The sequence below is a fragment of the Canis aureus genome, chromosome 24 (genome assembly GCF_053574225.1).
Source record: "Canis aureus isolate CA01 chromosome 24, VMU_Caureus_v.1.0, whole genome shotgun sequence".
NCBI classification, from domain to species: Eukaryota; Metazoa; Chordata; class Mammalia; order Carnivora; family Canidae; genus Canis; species Canis aureus.
Window position 1 is genome coordinate 44,508,723 of NC_135634.1, and position 7,210 is coordinate 44,515,932.

Below are 7,210 nucleotides of genomic sequence, written 5' to 3' on the forward strand. Positions count from 1 at the left end.
ATGGGCTCCCAAAAGGAGAAGACTCAGAAGCTGAAAGAGAAGCAGCAGCTCGTCCTGTCCCAGCTCCTGAGGGAGGAGGACAGATATGGCTCAAACTGTAAGGCCAAACATCGATAGTTGGCTTCCTGGAAAATTGGTGTGTTTATTTGCATGAGATGTGCTGGAACCCATAGAAATCTTGGGGTTCATACATGCAGGGTTAAGTCAGTCAACCTAAACCAGTGGACACCAGGACAGATGCAGCGCATGCAAAATATGGAAAATACGAAAGCAAGACCACTCAGAAGCCAATCTTCCAGAGAACTTTTTTGAAGACCACAGATAGGTCAAGCAGTGGAATTTTTTATCAAAGATAAATATCAGGGGCACCTATCTGGCTCAGTGGGTGGAGTGTGTGACTCTTGATCTTGGGGTTGTGAGTTTGAGCCCCACACTGGGTGTAGAGATTACTTAAAAATAAAGTCTGAAGCGCATGTGGGTGGCTCAGTTGGTTAAGCATCTGACTCTTAGTTTCGGCTCAGATCATGATCTCAGGGTCAGGAGATGGAGCCCCACAGCAGGCTCTGTGCTCAGAGTGAAGTCTGCTTGAGATTCTCTCTCTCCTTCTACCCCTCCCCTGCTTGCTCTCTCTCTCTCTCTCTCTCTCTCTCTCAAATACTTTTTTTTAAAGATTTTATTTATTTATTCATGAGAGACAGAGAGAGAGAGGCAGAGACACAGGCAGAGGGAGAAACAGGCTCCATGCAGGAAGCCTGACATGGGACTCAATCGTGGGACCCCAGGATTACACCCTGGACTGAAGGCGGCGCTAAACCACTGAGCCACCCGGGCTGCCCTCTCAAATAAGTTTTAAAAATCTTTAAAAATTTAAAAAATTTAAAAAATTTAAAAAAATCTTTAAAAATAAAATATTTTACAAAAGAGATAAATATGAAAAGAAGAAATACTATGATAAAAATTCAATAGCTATTACAAATGAAGAAAAGGGGAAAGGGAGGGAGAGAAAAAGAAATGGAACCAGAAAAGCCTGCAAAACCTCTTACAGTTGAAAAGGCTGTGGAAGGAAGACAATCAGCAGTTGGAATTTAGAAAAAGTATCAGCTGTAAAAATGCTGCAGAGCCCACTGTTGATCTTTTAGGATTCAACGGCCCTACTGAGGCACCAGTGACCAATGGGAACATAACCACGGTGTCAGCCCTAAATGATATCTGGACATCTTTGAACCAGTGATTTTTTTAAAGATTTATTTATTTATTTTAGTGGTGGGGAGGGGCAGAGGGAGAGGGAGAGAATCTCAAGTAGACTCCCTGTTGAGGACAGAGTCTGACTCGAGGCTCTATCTCACAACACTGAGATCACAATCTAGGCCAAAATCACTAGTCAGACACTTAACTGACTAAGCCACTCAGGTGCCCCTGGACCAAGGATTTCTAATCCCTTACCTGCAACTCTCTTGCCCCCAATTCCAGGGATGTTCTCTATACCTGGAGCTGCCAATTTGTCCACAGTAATATCCGGGGATCTGCATCTGTTCACTGAGCAAGCTACAAAATCAGAAGAGGTGGCAAGAAACAAACTCTCCAAAGACTCCATCTTATCTCTGTATAGTACAGGAACCATTCAGAGGCAGAGGACTCCTGGTGTGTTTAAGGGACCCACAAATAGACCATTTACCTCAGAAGCACCAAATGGATCTCAAGATTATCCATCAATGGATGTGCCTGTGGCTAAACCTGTAGCTCCTGGCCTTCTGGGGAACATAATGGGACAGAGTGGGAAGCGTGACGGTGGGCAGGCCCATGCCCAGTGGGTTTATGTATGATACCACTTCTTCCAAATGTGGCTGGCCTCAAGGAAGAATGGTGGGACAGATGGGGGTACCCCAGAGTAAGCCTGGCCTGCCTCGAGCTCAGCAGCCCCAGTGGAACCTTTCACAGATGAATCAGCCAATGGCTGGCATGAGGATCAGTAGTACAAACCCTACAGTGGATTTTGACCAGCCCCCCAGTGCAGCAGCAGGATGGTCTGGAGGCTCATGCAGTCACACTCTCAGCACACAGCTATGGAAATGAAAAATACAATACAAGTTTCATCCAGAACTACTGCCCGACATGCCTTGTTAAACAGCCTCTAGTTCCCCTGTTCATCCACATACATACACTTTTCCCCCCCATGTTCATATTAAGAGTTATCTGATTGACCCTGTTGACCAGTACTGATTAAATTTGATATGAAAAGAAAAAAAGATTTAAAAAGGATAGTAGCTCAATTACAGAGATGAGTGTAAGAAGATACTAGTTATAGCCCTTTTGTACTAATGAAAAATTGGAGGCAAGCTCAATTTTCTTTATCTTAGCTCCTGAAAGCAGCGTCTTGTATGCCTCCCAGACCCATGTGCCTGAAGGACCAGATAATTGGTTGCTAATTGTCTTCCTCCAGGGCTCTTAGCATCCCTGTGTATTCTGGCCCTGTTTGTACAAGGATTCAGAGGCTCTTGCATATCAGAGAAGGTCCTGAGGCAGAAAGCAGAGGGTGCAAGGCATGCACATGAGTTGGGACCCGTCCTCCGAGCCACAGCTGAGATCCGAGTTAGGCCAAAGGGAGGATTGTCTTCAGCATGGTGTGATAGTGTGTTCTGGTTTAGGCCAAAAGTTCCAGGGACTTAACACCCCAGGAGCAACCCTCCTACTGAGGGATGGGAGTGGGTGGATAAAATGCCTCATGTAGTAGGCCTCTCCCAAGATGGCCTCCGATGACCCATTTCTTGGTACTCACACCCTGTGTGGTTCCTTCCCCACTGAAAATGGCTGAAGGGGTGCCTGGGTGGCTCAGTCTGTTAAACTCTTGTTGAACTCTTTGTTCAATTCTTGATTTCGGCTCAGGTCATGATCTCAGGGTGGTGAAATCAAGCCCCACGTGGGGCTCTGCACTGGCATGGGGAGACTGCTTAGGATTCTCTCTCTTCCTCTCTCTCTGCTCCTCCCCCATTCTGCTCACAGTCTCACGCACGCTCTCTCAAAGAAGGAAAGAAAGAAACCGGCTGAACTATGCAATAGGATGTTTAAAGAAATGACAGCACATGATATCTTTGGCTAGATCATAAAAGAAGTGCAGCTCCTGCCTTATTCCCTTTTGGATCTCTTGTTCTTGGTGGAAGCCAGTTGCCAAGCTATGAGGATGCTCAAGCAGCTCAGGGGAAGGTACATGTGGCAAAAAATGAAGGACTCTTACCAACAACCAACACTCCCTTGTCAGGCAAGTAATCCAGCCATGTTGGAGGTCAACCCTTCAGCCCAGTCAAACCTTCAGATGATTCCAGCTTCATGGGAGACCCTGAGCAGAACCCTGAGCCACTACCACCCACTTGAGCTGCTCCTGGATTCCTGATCCTCAGAAACAGTGTAATATAACAAATGTTCATTGTTTTAAGCTGCTAAGTTTTGTAGTGATTGGTTATGCAACAATAGCTAATATTCTCATATATTTCTGATAGGAATGGAAAATTGTGTAGCCACTTTGGAAAACAGTTTGGGGTTCCTCAAATGATTAAATATAGTGTTATTGGTGACTCAGTCGGTTGAGCGTCTGACTCTAGATTTCTGCTCAGGCCATGATCTCAGGGTCCTGGGTTGGAGTCCTATGTCGGGCTCCATGCTTGGCATGGAGTCTCCTTGAAATTCTCTGCCCCTCCCCACATACATGCGTTCATTCTCTCTCTCCCTCTCTCAAATAAATTAATAAAATCTGGGACACCTGGGTGGCTCATCAGTTTAGCGTCTGCCTTTGGCTCAGGGCCTTATCCCAGAGTCCCGGGATCTAGTCGCACATCGGGCTCCTTGCATGGAGACTGCTTCTCCTCCCTCTGCGTGTGTCTCTACTTCTCTCTCTCTGTCTGTCATGAATAAACAAATAAAATCTTTTTTAAAATAAATTAATAGGGATCCCTGGGTGGCGCAGCGGTTTGGCGCCTGCCTTTGGCCCAGGGCGCGATCCTGGAGACCCGGGATCGAATCCCACGTCGGGCTCCCGGTGCATGGAGCCTGCTTCTCCCTCTGCCTGTGTCTCTGCCTCTCTCTCTCTCACTGTGTGCCTATCATAAATAAATTAAAAAAAAAATTTAAAAAAAAAAAATAAATAAAATAAAATAAAATAAATTAATAAAATCTCCAAATAAATAAATAAATATGGAATTACTGTATAACCCAGAAATTCCACCCCTAGGTATATTCCCAAGAAAAATGAAAACATATGTCCACAGAAAACTTGTACGTGAATGTTTACAGCAGCAATATTCACAAGAGTCAAAAGGCAGAAACAACCCACTTGTCCATCAATGGACAAATGGAAAAACAAAATGTGATATATTCATACAATGGAATATCATTTGGCCATAAAAGAGAATGAAGTAGAGATACATACTGTAGCTTGAATGGGCCTTGGAAAGTGAAAGAAGACAGTCACAAAAATCCACATATTCTGATTCCATTCATATGAAATGTCCAGAATATGCCTATGCCAGTCTATAGGGACAGGAAGTAGGTTAGTGGTTGCCTAGGCTGAGGTGGGGGTAGGGGTGGTAGCTAAAGGGTATGGGATTTCTTTTTAAGATTATGAAAATTTTCTAAAATTGACTATGATGACAGCTACAGATATTTGTGACTAAGCCCCAGAATGCTGATTGTCTACTTTTAACAGGCATACCATATGTATGTGAATTACGTTTTCATAAAACTGTTTAAAAAGCTGATGATGAATGGGTGCCTGGTTGACTCAGTCAGTAGAGTGTACAACTCTTGATCTCAGGGTCATGAGTTCAAAACCCATGTTGGGCGGGAAGCCTTCTTTTGAAAAAAAAAATCTGATAACAAATACACCACAGCTTCCTTCCCGTGGGTGGGACAACTGAAGCATGTTCCCACATAGTCTCTCAGAACATCCCCTGTAGGACTGTGGTCTCATTTCTCTACCCTATGCTTTCTGGGATCACATGTCAAATAAACTACTTCACCCAGGTCTTGTCTCAAGGTTTGCTTTTGAAGGAACCCAAACTAAAGCAATCGTGTTCTTTGGGTTGCAGGTCTGGGTGTCCTGGCTCCTGGCCTGGGGCCAATTCTGCACCCGTCCATGGAGAACCCAGATGGGAGGACTATGCCTACTGGCAGACTGCCCAGGGTGAAGGCTTGAACCAAAGTCCAGAACAGTCATGGAGCTGGCCTCCATCCCCCTAGCATGCCCAGTATTAGCCTGGTATGATTTGCACATACGCTAACACACACACACACACACACACACACACACACATTCTTTTAGGCCTGGGACTGTTAACCCAGCCTGTCACTGCCCTTTACCCCAGAGTCAGGCTCTGTGGGACATGTTCATTTCCCCTTTGGCTTATTTTGCCTGTCTCTGTGCCTGGGCGTCATCTGACCACACAAACCACCAAAACAGAAGCAGGAGGCTATGAAGGGCTGTGTGGGACCTTTCTGTAGGAAGGATCAGACCCTTCAATGGTGAACCAGAGCGATGGGGGTGTAGGGAGAAAAAAGATTACACAGCTAAGACTTGAAATTAAAGGACCAAGAACACTCCTGGAGGCCTCCCAGGCAAAGGCACCAGCGAGAGAAGGTACCTTCTGCACGATGAGGCTCAGGTCACTCTGGCTGTGAACCTCCTCAACTATCACTGATCACAAGCTGACTGTCAAGCAGGAGAGGGAAGATTCTGGGGCTTGACCCAGCTTCTCACACCAGCCTCTAGGCCAAAGTTGGGAAACGGGAGCCTGGAATTTGCTTTCCCCAATTTCGGCCAGCTCAGCCTCAGTCCAATGCCATCATCTTTAAGCAAAAGATAGTTGCAGATGTGAATGTTTCTGGCACTCACACAAAGCATTGCCCAAAGCAACAGAACAAAAGAGCTCCAATTGGCTTAAAAATTTCATGAAAAAAAAAAAAAAAAAAAAAAATTTCATGAGTTGGTCTTAGAATAAAAACTTTGATTTCATTTTTTGTATATTCTACGGTGATGTTTAGTTTAATGTGTCAAGTTGGCTAGGCTATAGTACCCAGTTATTTATTCAAACACTAATCTAAATGTTACTGTAAAGGTATTTTGTACATATGGTTAATATCTGCAAGGGGCTGACTTTATTATCCTCCTTAATGAGGGTGGGCCTCACCCAATAAGTTGAAGGCAGTAACAGCAAAACTTGAGGCTTCCCTGAGAAGTTTCACAGCATCAACTCCTACCTGAGTTTTCAGCCCATCAGCCTGCCCCATAGAGTTCAGACTTGTCAGCCCCCACAGTCACAGTCACATAAACCAATTTCTTTTAAAAAGAAAGAAAGAAGAAAAGAAAAGAAAACAAAAGAAAAGATGGGGCGCCTGGGTGGTTCAGTCAGTTAAGGGTCTGACTCTTGGTTTTGGCTCAGGTCATGATGTCAGAGTCGTGAGATTGAGCCCCATGTCAGGCTCCATGCTCAGTGCAGAGTCTGCTTGAGATTCTCTGGCTCTCCTTCTCCCTCTGCCCCTCCCCCTGCTTTCTCTCTCAAATAAATAAAATCCTGAAAAAAGAAAAAAATGTGTATTACCTGTTGGTTTTGTTTTTCTGCAGAGCAATGACTGATACATTTACCCTAAAAGGAAGGTAGGCCTGAGAGGGGCTGACAAAGAGTCCACCTTTCAGGGGGGATGAGTGTCTCTCCTCGGGGAGACAATACCAAGGTCATAGGGAAACAGATGGGGGGTTTGCTGAAACTTGCCCTGCTGCTCTGCACCCATAAAATGCATCCTGCTGTTGGTTTAACCAGATTGGCTAGAGAGCCCAAAGTAACTCCCATAAAGCTATCCCAAGACAGTGCTGTGAATGGAAAATTATAGAAACCACCCAAAGTACTCACAAAATCCAGGTCCCACGGCCAGCTTCCACATAAATCAGAACAGGTCACACCACTGCCCTGATGAAAATTCTCCCAAGGAAACTACAATAAAGTAAACCCAAGCTTAGTTCAACCTGTAGCCCAGCCTGCCCTACTTCAGCTCACCTTCTCCCTCCTTTTCTCTGCCAGACCACTCTCTGCCACCTCAGGACCTTTGCACATGCTATTTGCTTTCCTGGAACTTGTTTTTCCCAGCTCTTTGCATGGCACCTTCTCATCCTTCAGGATTCTGAGATGGCTTCCCTGACCACACATTCTGACATGCCCCCTCTGTT

The 7,210-nt window shown here is 45.2% G+C and overlaps 1 pseudogene; it reads left to right on the forward strand.

The window, feature by feature from the left end:
- LOC144296407 (stromal membrane-associated protein 1 pseudogene) lies at positions 1-2,073 on the forward strand (annotated as a pseudogene).
- Positions 2,074-7,210: the final 5,137 nt, after the last annotated feature.